Below are 17580 nucleotides of genomic sequence, written 5' to 3' on the forward strand. Positions count from 1 at the left end.
GGAAGCTTGGCAACCCCTTCCCATGAAAGTGTTTCTCGCCAGTCACTGCTTAGGGCTACATCAAGAGGAAACAAAACGTAGAGATAGAACGTGAAACTACTTTGTTGTGTCAAGTTTCAAGAAGCTAGCACAAACCGTGTTGGATTTAGAGTTCCAAATACATCTATCTATATAGGAGAAAACAGAGTGAAACCTAAAAATTCAAACTGTTACTGGAAATGAACGCTTCAACATAGAAGAACGAAATTTGGGGAACCAAGTCGCCTTAGTGTACTGATCATTACCTGAAAGTATCATCCAGTTTGGGTGAAAAAATATTTGCTGAGATTTCTGGAGATTCGTAATTTTGGGAAGCTTGGCAACCCCTTCCCATGAAAGTGTTTCTCGCCAGTCACTGCTTAGGGCTACATCAAGAGGAAACAAAACGTAGAGATAGAACGTGAAACTACTTTGTTGGGTCAAGTGTCAAGAAGCTAGCACAAACTGTGTTGGATTTAGAGTTCCAAATACATCTATCAATATAGGAGAAAATAGAGTGAAACCTAAAAATTCAAACTGTTACTGGAAATGAACGCTTCAACATCGAAGAACGAAATTTGGGGAACCAAGTCGCCTTAGTGTACTGATCATTACCTGAAAGTATCATCCAGTTTGGGTGAAAAAATATTTGCTGAGATTTCTGGAGATTCGTAATTTTGGGAAGCTTGCCAACCCCTTCCCATGAAAGTGTTTCTCGCCAGTCACTGCTTAGGGCTACATCAAGAGGAAACAAAACGTAGAGATAGAACGTGAAACTACTTTGTTGTGTCAAGTTTCAAGAAGCTAGCACAAACCGTGTTGGATTTAGAGTTCCAAATACATCTATCAATGTAGGAGAAAACAGAGTGAAACCTAAAAATTCAAACTGTTACTGGAAATGAACGCTTCAACATAGAAGAACGAAATTTGGGGAACCAAGTCGCCTTAGTGTACTGATCATTACCTGAAAGTATCATCCAGTTTGGGTGAAAAAATATTTGCTGAGATTTCTGGAGATTCATAATTTTGGGAAGCTTGGCAACCCCTTCCCATGAAAGTGTTTCTCGCCAGTCACTGCTTAGGGCTACATCAAGAGGAAACAAAACGTAGAGATAGAACGTGAAACTACTTTGTTGTGTCAAGTTTCAAGAAGCTAGCACAAACCGTGTTGGATTTAGAGTTCCAAATACATCTATCAATATAGGAGAAAACAGAGTGAAACCTAAAAATTCAAACTGTTACTGGAAATGAACGCTTCAACATAGAAGAACGAAATTTGGGGAACCAAGTCGCCTTAGTGTACTGATCATTACCTGAAAGTATCATCCAGTTTGGGTGAAAAAATATTTGCTGAGATTTCTGGAGATTCGTAATTTTGGGAAGCTTGGCAACCCCTTCCCATGAAAGTGTTTCTCGCCAGTCACTGCTTAGGGCTACATCAAGAGGAAACAAAACGTAGAGATAGAACATGAAACTACTTTGTTGTGTCAAGTTATGAGAAGCTAGCACAAACCGTGTTGGATTTAGAGTTCCAAATACATCTATCTATATAGGAGAAAACAGAGTGAAACCTAAAAATTCAAACTGTTACTGGAAATGAACGCTTCAACATAGAAGAACGAAATTTGGGGAACCAAGTCGCCTTAGTGTACTGATCATTACCTGAAAGTATCATCCAGCTTGGGTGAAAAAATATTTGCTGAGATTTCTGGAGATTCGTAATTTTTGGAAGCTTGGCAACCCCTTCCAATGAAAGTGTTTCTCGCCAGTCACTGCTTAGGGCTACATCAAGAGGAAACAAAACGTAGAGATAGAACGTGAAACTACTTTGTTGTGTCAAGTTTCAAGAAGCTAGCACAAACCGTGTTGGATTCAGAGTTCCAAATACATCTATCAATATAGGAGAAAACAGAGTGAAACCTACAAATTCAAACTGTTACTGGAAATGAACGCTTCAACATAGAAGAACGAAATTTGGGGAACCAAGTCGCCTTAGTGTACTGATCATTACCTGAAAGTATCATGCAGTTTGGGTGAAAAAATATTTGCTGAGATTTCTGGAGATTCGTAATTTTTGGAAGCTTGGCAACCCCTTCCAATGAAAGTGTTTCTCGCCAGTCACTGCTTAGGGCTACATCAAGAGGAAACAAAACGTAGAGATAGAACGTGAAACTACTTTGTTGTGTCAAGTTTCAAGAAGCTAGCACAAACCGTGTTGGATTTAGTGTTCCAAATACATCTATCAATATAGGAGAAAACAGAGTGAAACCTAAAAATTCAAACTGTTACTGGAAATGAACGCTTCAACATAGAAGAACGAAATTTGGGGAACCAAGTCGCCTTAGTGTACTGATCATTACCTGAAAGTATCATCCAGTTTGGGTGAAAAAATATTTGCTGAGATTTCTGGAGATTCGTAATTTTTGGAAGCTTGGCAACCCCTTCCCATGAAAGTGTTTCTCGCCAGTCACTGCTTAGGGCTACATCAAGAGGAAACAAAACGTAGAGATAGAACGTGAAACTACTTTGTTGTGTCAAGTTTCAAGAAGCTAGCACAAACCGTGTTGGATTTAGAGTTCCAAATACATCTATCAATATAGGAGAAAACAGAGTGAAACCTAAAAATTCAAACTGTTACTGGAAATGAACGCTTCAACATAGAAGAACGAAATTTGGGGAACCAAGTCGCCTTAGTGTACTGATCATTACCTGAAAGTATCATCCAGTTTGGGTGAAAAAATATTTGCTGAGATTTCTGGAGATTCGTAATTTTGGGAAGCTTGGCAACCCCTTCCCATGAAAGTGTTTCTCGCTAGTCACTGTTTAGGGCTACATCAAGAGGAAACAAAACGTAGAGATAGAACGTGAAACTACTTTGTTGTGTCAAGTTTCAAGAAGCTAGCACAAACCGTGTTGGATTTAGAGTTCCAAATACATCTATCTATATAGGAGAAAACAGAGTGAAACCTAAAAATTCAAACTGTTACTGGAAATAAACGCTTCAACATAGAAGAACGAAATTTGGGGAACCAAGTCGCCTTAGTGTACTGATCATTACCTGAAAGTATCATCCACTTTGGGTGAAAAAATATTTGCTGAGATTTCTGGAGATTCGTAATTTTTGGAAGCTTGGCAACCCCTTCCCATGAAAGTGTTTCTCGCCAGTCACTGCTTAGGGCTACATCAAGAGGAAACAAAACGTAGAGATAGAACGTGAAACTACTTTGTTGTGTCAACTTTCAAGAAGGTAGCAGAAACCGTGTTGGATTCAGAGTTCCAAATACATCTATCAATATAGGAGAAAACAGAGTGAAACCTAAAAATTCAAACTGTTACTGGAAATGAACGATTCAACATAGAAGAACGAAATTTGGAGAACCAAGTCGCCTTAGTGTACTGATCATTACCTGAAAGTATCATCCAGTTTGGGTGAAAAAATATTTGCTGAGATTTCTGGAGATTCATAATTTTTGGAAGCTTGGCAACCCCTTCCCATGAAAGTGTTTCTCGCCAGTCACTGCTTAGGGCTACATCAAGAGGAAACAAAACGTAGAGATAGAACATGAAACTACTTTGTTGTGTCAAGTTTCAAGAAGCTAGCACAAACCGTGTTGGATTTAGAGTTCCAAATACATCTATCAATATAGGAGAAAACAGAGTGAAACCTAAAAATTCAAACTGTTACTGGAAATGAACGCTTCAACATAGAAGAACAAAATTTGGGGAACCAAGTCGCCTTAGTGTACTGATCATTACCTGAAAGTATCATCCAGTTTGGGTGAAAAAATATTTGCTGAGATTTCTGGAGATTCGTAATTTTGGGAAGCTTGGCAACCCCTTCCCATGAAAGTGTTTCTCGCCAGTCACTGTTTAGGGCTACATCAAGAGGAAACAAAACGTAGAGATATAACGTGAAACTACTTTTTTGTGTCAACTTTCAAGAAGCTAGCACAAACCGTGTTGGATTCAGAGTTCCAAATACATCTATCAATATAGGAGAAAACAGAGTGAAACCTAAAAATTCAAACTGTTACTGGAAATGAACGCTTCAACATAGAAGAACGAAATTTGGGGAACCAAGTCGCCTTAGTGTACTGATCATTACCTGAAAGTATAATCCAGTTTGGGTGAAAAAATATTTGCTGAGATTTCTGGAGATTCGTAATTTTGGGAAGCTTGGCAACCCCTTCCCATGAAAGTGTTTCTCGCCAGTCACTGTTTAGGGCTACATCAAGAGGAAACAAAACGTAGAGATAGAACGTGAAACTACTTTGTTGTGTCAAGTTTCAAGAAGCTAGCACAAACCGTGTTGGATTTAGAGTTCCAAATACATCTATCTATATAGGAGAAAACAGAGTGAAACCTAAAAATTCAAACTGTTACTGGAAATGAACGCTTCAACATAGAAGAACGAAATTTGGGGAACCAAGTCGCCTTAGTGTACTGATCATTACCTGAAAGTATCATCCAGTTTGGGTGAATAAATATTTGCTGAGATTTCTTGAGATTCGTAATTTTGGGAAGCTTGGCAACCCCTTCCCATGAAAGTGTTTCTCGCCAGTCACTGCTTAGGGCTACATCAAGAGGAAACAAAACGTAGAGATAGAACGTGAAACTACTTTGTTGTGTCAACTTTCAAGAAGCTAGCACAAACCGTGTTGGATTCAGAGTTCCAAATACATCTATCAATATAGGAGAAAACAGAGTGAAACCTACAAATTCAAACTGTTACTGGAAATGAACGCTTCAACATAGAAGAACAAAATTTGGGGAACCAAGTCGCCTTAGTGTACTGATCATTACCTGAAAGTATCATCCAGTTTGGGTGAAAAAATATTTGCTGAGATTTCTGGAGATTCGTAATTTTTGGAAGCTTGGCAACCCCTTCCAATGAAAGTGTTTCTCGCCAGTCACTGCTTAGGGCTACATCAAGAGGAAACAAAACGTAGAGATAGAACGTGAAACTACTTTGTTGTGTCAAGTTTCAAGAAGCTAGCACAAACCGTGTTGGATTTAGAGTTCCAAATACATCTATCAATGTAGGAGAAAACAGAGTGAAACCTAAAAATTCAAACTGTTACTGGAAATAAACGCTTCAACATAGAAAAACGAAATTTGGGGAACCAAGTCGCCTTAGTGTACTGATCATTACCTGAAAGTATCATCCAGTTTGGGTGAAAAAATATTTGCTGAGATTTCTGGAGATTCGTAATTTTTGGAAGCTTGGCAACCCCTTCCCATGAAAGTGTTTCTCGCCAGTCACTGCTTAGGGCTACATCAAGAGGAAACAAAACGTAGAGATAGAACGTGAAACTAGTTTATTGTGTCAAGTTTCAAGAAGCTAGCACAAACCGTGTTGGATTTAGAGTTCCAAATACATCTATCAATGTAGGAGAAAACAGAGTGAAACCTAAAAATTCAAACTATTACTGGAAATGAACGCTTCAACATAGAAGAACGAAATTTGGGGAACCAAGTCGCCTTAGTGTACTGATCATTACCTGAAAGTATCATCCTGTTTGGGTGAAAAAATATTTGCTGAGATTTCTGGAGATTCGTAATTTTGGGAAGCTTGGCAACCCCATCCCATAAAAGTGTTTCTCGCCAGTCACTGCTTAGGGCTACATCAAGAGGAAACAAAACGTAGAGATAGAACGTGAAACTACTTTGTTGTGTCAAGTTTCAAGAAGCTAGCACAAACCGTGTTGGATTTAGAGTTCCAAATACATCTATCTATATAGGAGAAAACAGAGTGAAACCTAAAAATTCAAACTGTTACTGGAAATGAACGCTTCAACATAGAAGAACGAAATTTGGGGAACCAAGTCGCCTTAGTGTACTGATCATTACCTGAAAGTATCATCCAGTTTGGGTGAAAAAATATTTGCTGAGATTTCTGGAGATTCGTAATTTTGGGAAGCTTGGCAACCCCTTCCCATGAAAGTGTTTCTCGCCAGTCACTGCTTAGGGCTACATCAAGAGGAAACAAAACGTAGAGATAGAACGTGAAACTACTTTGTTGTGTCAAGTTTCAAGAAGCTAGCACAAACCGTGTTGGATTTAGAGTTCCAAATACATCTATCTATATAGGAGAAAACAGAGTGAAACCTAAAAATTCAAACTGTTACTGGAAATGAACGCTTCAACATAGAAGAACGAAATTTGGGGAACCAAGTCGCCTTAGTGTACTGATCATTACCTGAAAGTATCATCCAGTTTGGGTGAATAAATATTTGCTGAGATTTCTTGAGATTCGTAATTTTGGGAAGCTTGGCAACCCCTTCCCATGAAAGTGTTTCTCGCCAGTCACTGCTTAGGGCTACATCAAGAGGAAACGAAACATAGAGATAGAACGTGAAACTACTTTGTTGTGTCAACTTTCAAGAAGCTAGCACAAACCGTGTTGGATTCAGAGTTCCAAATACATCTATCAATATAGGAGAAAACAGAGTGAAACCTACAAATTCAAACTGTTACTGGAAATGAACGCTTCAACATAGAAGAACGAAATTTGGGGAACCAAGTCGCCTTAGTGTACTGATCATTACCTGAAAGTATCATCCAGTTTGGGTGAAAAAATATTTGCTGAGATTTCTGGAGATTCGTAATTTTTGGAAGCTTGGCAACCCCTTCCAATGAAAGTGTTTCTCGCCAGTCACTGCTTAGGGCTACATCAAGAGGAAACAAAACGTAGAGATAGAACGTGAAACTACTTTGTTGTGTCAAGTTTCAAGAAGCTAGCACAAACCGTGTTGGATTTAGAGTTCCAAATACATCTATCAATGTAGGAGAAAACAGAGTGAAACCTAAAAATTCAAACTGTTACTGGAAATAAACGCTTCAACATAGAAAAACGAAATTTGGGGAACCAAGTCGCCTTAGTGTACTGATCATTACCTGAAAGTATCATCCAGTTTGGGTGAAAAAATATTTGCTGAGATTTCTGGAGATTCGTAATTTTTGGAAGCTTGGCAACCCCTTCCCATGAAAGTGTTTCTCGCCAGTCACTGCTTAGGGCTACATCAAGAGGAAACAAAACGTAGAGATAGAACGTGAAACTAGTTTATTGTGTCAAGTTTCAAGAAGCTAGCACAAACCGTGTTGGATTTAGAGTTCCAAATACATCTATCAATGTAGGAGAAAACAGAGTGAAACCTAAAAATTCAAACTATTACTGGAAATGAACGCTTCAACATAGAAGAACGAAATTTGGGGAACCAAGTCGCCTTAGTGTACTGATCATTACCTGAAAGTATCATCCTGTTTGGGTGAAAAAATATTTGCTGAGATTTCTGGAGATTCGTAATTTTGGGAAGCTTGGCAACCCCATCCCATAAAAGTGTTTCTCGCCAGTCACTGCTTAGGGCTACATCAAGAGGAAACAAAACGTAGAGATAGAACGTGAAACTACTTTGTTGTGTCAAGTTTCAAGAAGCTAGCACAAACCGTGTTGGATTTAGAGTTCCAAATACATCTATCTATATAGGAGAAAACAGAGTGAAACCTAAAAATTCAAACTGTTACTGGAAATGAACGCTTCAACATAGAAGAACGAAATTTGGGGAACCAAGTCGCCTTAGTGTACTGATCATTACCTGAAAGTATCATCCAGTTTGGGTGAAAAAATATTTGCTGAGATTTCTGGAGATTCGTAATTTTGGGAAGCTTGGCAACCCCTTCCCATGAAAGTGTTTCTCGCCAGTCACTGCTTAGGGCTACATCAAGAGGAAACAAAACGTAGAGATAGAACGTGAAACTACTTTGTTGTGTCAAGTTTCAAGAAGCTAGCACAAACCGTGTTGGATTTAGAGTTCCAAATACATCTATCAATGTAGGAGAAAACAGAGTGAAACCTAAAAATTCAAACTGTTACTGGAAATGAACGCTTCAACATAGAAGAACGAAATTTGGGGAACCAAGTCGCCTTAGTGTACTGATCATTACCTGAAAGTATCATCCAGTTTGGGTGAAAAAATATTTGCTGAGATTTCTGGAGATTCATAATTTTGGGAAGCTTGGCAACCCCTTCCCATAAAAGTGTTTCTCGCCAGTCACTGCTTAGGGCTACATCAAGAGGAAACAAAACGTAGAGATAGAACGTGAAACTACTTTGTTGTGTCAAGTTTCAAGAAGCTAGCACAAACCGTGTTGGATTTAGAGTTCCAAATACATCTATCAATATAGGAGAAAACAGAGTGAAACCTAAAAATTCAAACTGTTACTGGAAATGAACGCTTCAACATAGAAGAACAAAATTTGGGGAACCAAGTCGCCTTAGTGTACTGATCATTACCTGAGTATCATCCAGATTGGCTGAAAAAATATTTGCTGAGATTTCTGGAGATTCGTAATTTTGGGAAGCTTGGCAACCCCTTCCCATGAAAGTGTTTCTTGCCAGTCACTGTTTAGGGCTACATCAAGAGGAAACAAAACGTAGAGATAGAACGTGAAACTACTTTGTTGTGTCATGTTTCAAGAAACTAGCACAAACCGTGTTGGATTTAGAGTTCCAAATACATCTATCAATATAGGAGAAAACAGAGTGAAACCTAAAAATTCAAACTGTTACTGGAAATGAACGCTTCAACATAGAAGAACGAAATTTGGGGAACCAAGTCGCCTTAGTGTACTGATCATTACCTGAAAGTATCATCCAGTTTGGGTGAAAAAATATTTGCTGAGATTTCTGGAGATTCGTAATTTTGGGAATCTTGGCAACCCCTTCCCATGAAAGTGTTTCTCGCCAGTCACTGCTTAGGGCTACATCAAGAGGAAACAAAACGTAGAGATAGAACGTGAAACTAGTTTATTGTGTCAAGTTTCAAGAAGCTAGCACAAACCGTGTTGGATTTAGAGTTCCAAATACATCTATCAATGTAGGAGAAAACAGAGTGAAACCTAAAAATTCAAACTGTTACTGGAAATGAACGCTTCAACATAGAAGAACGAAATTTGGGGAACCAAGTCGCCTTAGTGTACTGATCATTACCTGAAAGTATCATCCAGTTCGGGTGAAAAAATATTTGCTGAGATTTCTGGAGATTCGTAATTTTGGGAAGCTTGGCAACCCCTTCCCATGAAAGTGTTTCTCGCCAGTCACTGCTTAGGGCTACATCAAGAGGAAACAAAACGTAGAGATAGAACGTGAAACTACTTTGTTGTGTCAAGTTTCAAGAAGCTAGCACAAACCGTGTTGGATTTAGAGTTCCAAATACATCTATCTATATAGGAGAAAACAGAGTGAAACCTAAAAATTCAAACTGTTACTGGAAATGAACGCTTCAACATAGAAGAACGAAATTTGGGGAACCAAGTCGCCTTAGTGTACTGATCATTACCTGAAAGTATCATCCAGTTTCGGTGAAAAAATATTTGCTGAGATTTCTGGAGATTCGTAATTTTGGGAAGCTTGGCAACCCCTTCCCATGAAAGTGTTTCTCGCCAGTCACTGCTTAGGGCTACATCAAGAGGAAACAAAACGTAGAGATAGAACGTGAAACTACTTTGTTGTGTCAAGTTTCAAGAAGCTAGCACAAACCGTGTTGGATTTAGAGTTCCAAATACATCTATCTATATAGGAGAAAACAGAGTGAAACCTAAGAATTCAAACTGTTACTGGAAATGAACGCTTCAACATAGAAGAACGAAATTTGGGGAACCAAGTCGCCTTAGTGTACTGATCATTACCTGAAAGTATCATCCAGTTTGGGTGAAAAAATATTTGCTGTGATTTCTGGAGATTCGTAATTTTGGGAAGCTTGGCAACCCCTTCCCATGAAAGTGTTTCTCACCAGTCACTGCTTAGGGCTACATCAAGAGGAAACAAAACGTAGAGATAGAACGTGAAACTACTTTGTTGTGTCAAGTGTCAAGAAGCTAGCACAAACCGTGTTGGATTTAGAGTTCCAAATACATCTATCAATATAGGAGAAAATAGAGTGAAACCTAAAAATTCAAACTGTTACTGGATATGAACGCTTCAACATCGAAGAACGAAATTTGGGGAACCAAGTCGCCTTAGTGTACTGATCATTAACTGAAAGTATCATCCAGTTTGGGTGAAAAAATATTTGCTGAGATTTCTGGAGATTCGTAATTTTGGGAAGCTTGGCAACCCCTTCCCATGAAAGTGTTTCTCGCCAGTCACTGCTTAGGGCTACATCAAGAGGAAACAAAACGTAGAGATAGAACGTGAAACTACTTTGTTGTGTCAAGTTTCAAGAAGCTAGCACAAACCGTGTTGGATTTACAGTTCCAAATACATCTATCAATGTAGGAGAAAACAGAGTGAAACCTAAAAATTCAAACTGTTACTGGAAATGAACGCTTCAACATAGAAGAACGAAATTTGGGGAACCAAGTCGCCTTAGTGTACTGATCATTACCTGAAAGTATCATCCAGTTTGGGTGAAAAAATATTTGCTGAGATTTCTGGAGATTCATAATTTTGGGAAGCTTGGCAACCCCTTCCCATAAAAGTGTTTCTCGCCAGTCACTGCTTAGGGCTACATCAAGAGGAAACAAAACGTAGAGATAGAACGTGAAACTACTTTGTTGTGTCAAGTTTCAAGAAGCTAGCACAAACCGTGTTGGATTTAGAGTTCCAAATACATCTATCAATATAGGAGAAAACAGAGTGAAACCTAAAAATTCAAACTGTTACTGGAAATGAACGCTTCAACATAGAAGAACGAAATTTGGGGAACCAAGTCGCCTTAGTGTACTGATCATTACCTGAGTATCATCCAGTTTGGCTGAAAAAATATTTGCTGAGATTTCTGGAGATTCGTAATTTTGGGAAGCTTGGCAACCCCTTCCCATGAAAGTGTTTCTTGCCAGTCACTGTTTAGGGCTACATCAAGAGGAAACAAAACGTAGAGATAGAACGTGAAACTACTTTGTTGTGTCATGTTTCAAGAAACTAGCACAAACCGTGTTGGATTTAGAGTTCCAAATACATCTATCAATATAGGAGAAAACAGAGTGAAACCTAAAAATTCAAACTGTTACTGGAAATGAACGCTTCAACATAGAAGAACGAAATTTGGGGATCCAAGTCGCCTTAGTGTACTGATCATTACCTGAAAGTATCATCCAGTTTGGGTGAAAAAATATTTGCTGAGATTTCTGGAGATTCGTAATTTTGGGAATCTTGGCAACCCCTTCCCATGAAAGTGTTTCTCGCCAGTCACTGTTTAGGGCTACATCAAGAGGAAACAAAACGTAGAGATAGAACGTGAAACTACTTTGTTGTGTCCACTTTCAAGAAGCTAGCACAAACCGTGTTGGATTCAGAGTTCCAAATACATCTATCAATATAGGAGAAAACAGAGTGAAACCTACAAATTCAAACTGTTACTGGAAATGAACGCTTCAACATAGAAGAACGAAATTTGGGGAACCAAGTCGCCTTAGTGTACTGATCATTACCTGAAAGTATCATCCAGTTTGGGTGAAAAAATATTTGCTGAGATTTCTGGAGATTCGTAATTTTTGGAAGCTTGGCAACCCCTTCCAATGAAAGTGTTTCTCGCCAGTCACTGCTTAGGGCTACATCAAGAGGAAACAAAACGTAGAGATAGAACGTGAAACTACTTTGTTGTGTCAAGTTTCAAGAAGCTAGCACAAACCGTGTTGGATTTAGAGTTCCAAATACATCTATCAATGTAGGAGAAAACAGAGTGAAACCTAAAAATTCAAACTGTTACTGGAAATAAACGCTTCAACATAGAAGAACGAAATTTGGGGAACCAAGTCGCCTTAGTGTACTGATCATTACCTGAAAGTATCATCCAGTTTGGGTGAAAAAATATTTGCTGAGATTTCTGGAGATTCGTAATTTTTGGAAGCTTGGCAACCCCTTCCCATGAAAGTGTTTCTCGCCAGTCACTGCTTAGGGCTACATCAAGAGGAAACAAAACGTAGAGTTAGAACGTGAAACTAGTTTATTGTGTCAAGTTTCAAGAAGCTAGCACAAACCGTGTTGGATTTAGAGTTCCAAATACATCTATCAATGTAGGAGAAAACAGAGTGAAACCTAAAAATTCAAACTATTACTGGAAATGAACGCTTCAACATAGAAGAACGAAATTTGGGGAACCAAGTCGCCTTAGTGTACTGATCATTACCTGAAAGTATCATCCTGTTTGGGTGAAAAAATATTTGCTGAGATTTCTGGAGATTCGTAATTTTGGGAAGCTTGGCAACCCCATCCCATAAAAGTGTTTCTCGCCAGTCACTGCTTAGGGCTACATCAAGAGGAAACAAAACGTAGAGATAGAACGTGAAACTACTTTGTTGTGTCAAGTTTCAAGAAGCTAGCACAAACCGTGTTGGATTTAGAGTTCCAAATACATCTATCTATATAGGAGAAAACAGAGTGAAACCTAAAAATTCAAACTGTTACTGGAAATGAACGCTTCAACATAGAAGAACGAAATTTGGGGAACCAAGTCGCCTTAGTGTACTGATCATTACCTGAAAGTATCATCCAGTTTGGGTGAAAAAATATTTGCTGAGATTTCTGGAGATTCGTAATTTTGGGAAGCTTGGCAACCCCTTCCCATGAAAGTGTTTCTCGCCAGTCACTGCTTAGGGCTACATCAAGAGGAAACAAAACGTAGAGATAGAACGTGAAACTACTTTGTTGTGTCAAGTTTCAAGAAGCTAGCACAAACCGTGTTGGATTTAGAGTTCCAAATACATCTATCTATATAGGAGAAAACAGAGTGAAACCTAAAAATTCAAACTGTTACTGGAAATGAACGCTTCAACATAGAAGAACGAAATTTGGGGAACCAAGTCGCCTTAGTGTACTGATCATTACCTGAAAGTATCATCCAGTTTGGGTGAAAAAATATTTGCTGAGATTTCTGGAGATTCGTAATTTTGGGAAGCTTGGCAACCCCTTCCCATGAAAGTGTTTCTCGCCAGTCACTGCTTAGGGCTACATCAAGAGGAAACAAAACGTAGAGATAGAACGTGAAACTACTTTGTTGGGTCAAGTGTCAAGAAGCTAGCACAAACTGTGTTGGATTTAGAGTTCCAAATACATCTATCAATATAGGAGAAAATAGAGTGAAACCTAAAAATTCAAACTGTTACTGGAAATGAACGCTTCAACATCGAAGAACGAAATTTGGGGAACCAAGTCGCCTTAGTGTACTGATCATTACCTGAAAGTATCATCCAGTTTGGGTGAAAAAATATTTGCTGAGATTTCTGGAGATTCGTAATTTTGGGAAGCTTGCCAACCCCTTCCCATGAAAGTGTTTCTCGCCAGTCACTGCTTAGGGCTACATCAAGAGGAAACAAAACGTAGAGATAGAACGTGAAACTACTTTGTTGTGTCAAGTTTCAAGAAGCTAGCACAAACCGTGTTGGATTTAGAGTTCCAAATACATCTATCAATGTAGGAGAAAACAGAGTGAAACCTAAAAATTCAAACTGTTACTGGAAATGAACGCTTCAACATAGAAGAACGAAATTTGGGGAACCAAGTCGCCTTAGTGTACTGATCATTACCTGAAAGTATCATCCAGTTTGGGTGAAAAAATATTTGCTGAGATTTCTGGAGATTCGTAATTTTTGGAAGCTTGGCAACCCCTTCCCATGAAAGTGTTTCTCGCCAGTCACTGCTTAGGGCTACATCAAGAGGAAACAAAACGTAGAGATAGAACGTGAAACTACTTTGTTGTGTCAACTTTCAAGAAGGTAGCAGAAACCGTGTTGGATTCAGAGTTCCAAATACATCTATCAATATAGGAGAAAACAGAGTGAAACCTAAAAATTCAAACTGTTACTGGAAATGAACGCTTCAACATAGAAGAACGAAATTTGGAGAACCAAGTCGCCTTAGTGTACTGATCATTACCTGAAAGTATCATCCAGTTTGGGTGAAAAAATATTTGCTGAGATTTCTGGAGATTCGTAATTTTGGGAAGCTTGGCAACCCCTTCCCATGAAAGTGTTTCTCGCCAGTCACTGCTTAGGGCTACATCAAGAGGAAACAAAACGTAGAGATAGAACATGAAACTACTTTGTTGTGTCAAGTTTCAAGAAGCTAGCACAAACCGTGTTGGATTTAGAGTTCCAAATACATCTATCAATATAGGAGAAAACAGAGTGAAACCTAAAAATTCAAACTGTTACTGGAAATGAACGCTTCAACATAGAAGAACAAAATTTGGGGAACCAAGTCGCCTTAGTGTACTGATCATTACCTGAAAGTATCATCCAGTTTGGGTGAAAAAATATTTGCTGAGATTTCTGGAGATTCGTAATTTTGGGAAGCTTGGCAACCCCTTCCCATGAAAGTGTTTCTCGCGAGTCACTGTTTAGGGCTACATCAAGAGGAAACAAAACGTAGAGATATAACGTGAAACTACTTTTTTGTGTCAACTTTCAAGAAGCTAGCACAAACCGTGTTGGATTCAGAGTTCCAAATACATCTATCAATATAGGAGAAAACAGAGTGAAACCTAAAAATTCAAACTGTTACTGGAAATGAACGCTTCAACATAGAAGAACGAAATTTGGGGAACCAAGTCGCCTTAGTGTACTGATCATTACCTGAAAGTATAATCCAGTTTGGGTGAAAAAATATTTGCTGAGATTTCTGGAGATTCGTAATTTTGGGAAGCTTGGCAACCCCTTCCCATGAAAGTGTTTCTCGCCAGTCACTGTTTAGGGCTACATCAAGAGGAAACAAAACGTAGAGATAGAACGTGAAACTACTTTGTTGTGTCAAGTTTCAAGAAGCTAGCACAAACCGTGTTGGATTTAGAGTTCCAAATACATCTATCTATATAGGAGAAAACAGAGTGAAACCTAAAAATTCAAACTGTTACTGGAAATGAACGCTTCAACATAGAAGAACGAAATTTGGGGAACCAAGTCGCCTTAGTGTACTGATCATTACCTGAAAGTATCATCCAGTTTGGGTGAATAAATATTTGCTGAGATTTCTGGAGATTCGTAATTTTGGGAAGCTTGGCAACCCCTTCCCATGAAAGTGTTTCTCGCCAGTCACTGCTTAGGGCTACATCAAGAGGAAACAAAACGTAGAGATAGAACGTGAAACTACTTTGTTGTGTCAACTTTCAAGAAGCTAGCACAAACCGTGTTGGATTCAGAGTTCCAAATACATCTATCAATATAGGAGAAAACAGAGTGAAACCTACAAATTCAAACTGTTACTGGAAATGCACGCTTCAACATAGAAGAACGAAATTTGGGGAACCAAGTCGCCTTAGTGTACTGATCATTACCTGAAAGTATCATCCAGTTTGGGTGAAAAAATATTTGCTGAGATTTCTGGAGATTCGTAATTTTTGGAAGCTTGGCAACCCCTTCCAATGAAAGTGTTTCTCGCCAGTCACTGCTTAGGGCTACATCAAGAGGAAACAAAACGTAGAGATAGAACGTGAAACTACTTTGTTGTGTCAAGTTTCAAGAAGCTAGCACAAACCGTGTTGGATTTAGAGTTCCAAATACATCTATCAATGTAGGAGAAAACAGAGTGAAACCTAAAAATTCAAACTGTTACTGGAAATAAACGCTTCAACATAGAAGAACGAAATTTGGGGAACCAAGTCGCCTTAGTGTACTGATCATTACCTGAAAGTATCATCCAGTTTGGGTGAAAAAATATTTGCTGAGATTTCTGGAGATTCGTAATTTTTGGAAGCTTGGCAACCCCTTCCCATGAAAGTGTTTCTCGCCAGTCACTGCTTAGGGCTACATCAAGAGGAAACAAAACGTAGAGATAGAACGTGAAACTAGTTTATTGTGTCAAGTTTCAAGAAGCTAGCACAAACCGTGTTGGATTTAGAGTTCCAAATACATCTATCAATGTAGGAGAAAACAGAGTGAAACCTAAAAATTCAAACTATTACTGGAAATGAACGCTTCAACATAGAAGAACGAAATTTGGGGAACCAAGTCGCCTTAGTGTACTGATCATTACCTGAAAGTATCATCCTGTTTGGGTGAAAAAATATTTGCTGAGATTTCTGGAGATTCGTAATTTTGGGAAGCTTGGCAACCCCATCCCATAAAAGTGTTTCTCGCCAGTCACTGCTTAGGGCTACATCAAGAGGAAACAAAACGTAGAGATAGAACGTGAAACTACTTTGTTGTGTCAAGTTTCAAGAAGCTAGCACAAACCGTGTTGGATTTAGAGTTCCAAATACATCTATCTATATAGGAGAAAACAGAGTGAAACCTAAAAATTCAAACTGTTACTGGAAATGAACGCTTCAACATAGAAGAACGAAATTTGGGGAACCAAGTCGCCTTAGTGTACTGATCATTACCTGAAAGTATCATCCAGTTTGGGTGAAAAAATATTTGCTGAGATTTCTGGAGATTCGTAATTTTGGGAAGCTTGGCAACCCCTTCCCATGAAAGTGTTTCTCGCCAGTCACTGCTTAGGGCTACATCAAGAGGAAACAAAACGTAGAGATAGAACGTGAAACTACTTTGTTGTGTCAAGTTTCAAGAAGCTAGCACAAACCGTGTTGGATTTAGAGTTCCAAATACATCTATCTATATAGGAGAAAACAGAGTGAAACCTAAAAATTCAAACTGTTACTGGAAATGAACGCTTCAACATAGAAGAACGAAATTTGGGGAACCAAGTCGCCTTAGTGTACTGATCATTACCTGAAAGTATCATCCAGTTTGGGTGAAAAAATATTTGCTGAGATTTCTGGAGATTCGTAATTTTGGGAAGCTTGGCAACCCCTTCCCATGAAAGTGTTTCTCGCCAGTCACTGCTTAGGGCTACATCAAGAGGAAACAAAACGTAGAGATAGAACGTGAAACTACTTTGTTGTGTCAAGTGTCAAGAAGCTAGCACAAACTGTGTTGGATTTAGAGTTCCAAATACATCTATCAATATAGGAGAAAATAGAGTGAAACCTAAAAATTCAAACTGTTACTGGAAATGAACGCTTCAACATCGAAGAACGAAATTTGGGGAACCAAGTCGCCTTAGTGTACTGATCATTACCTGAAAGTATCATCCAGTTTGGGTGAAAAAATATTTGCTGAGATTTCTGGAGATTCGTAATTTTGGGAAGCTTGCCAACCCCTTCCCATGAAAGTGTTTCTCGCCAGTCACTGCTTAGGGCTACATCAAGAGGAAACAAAACGTAGAGATAGAACGTGAAACTACTTTGTTGTGTCAAGTTTCAAGAAGCTAGCACAAACCGTGTTGGATTTAGAGTTCCAAATACATCTATCTATATAGGAGAAAACAGAGTGAAACCTAAAAATTCAAACTGTTACTGGAAATGAACGCTTCAACATAGAAGAACGAAATTTGGGGAACCAAGTCGCCTTAGTGTACTGATCATTACCTGAAAGTATCATCCAGTTTGGGTGAAAAAATATTTGCTGAGATTTCTGGAGATTCGTAATTTTGGGAAGCTTGGCAACCCCTTCCCATGAAAGTGTTTCTCGCCAGTCACTGCTTAGGGCTACATCAAGAGGAAACAAAACGTAGAGATAGAACGTGAAACTACTTTGTTGTGTCAAGTTTCAAGAAGCTAGCACAAA

The sequence above is a fragment of the Spermophilus citellus genome (genome assembly GCF_964194105.1).
Source record: "Spermophilus citellus genome assembly, chromosome: 2".
NCBI classification, from domain to species: domain Eukaryota; kingdom Metazoa; phylum Chordata; class Mammalia; order Rodentia; family Sciuridae; genus Spermophilus; species Spermophilus citellus.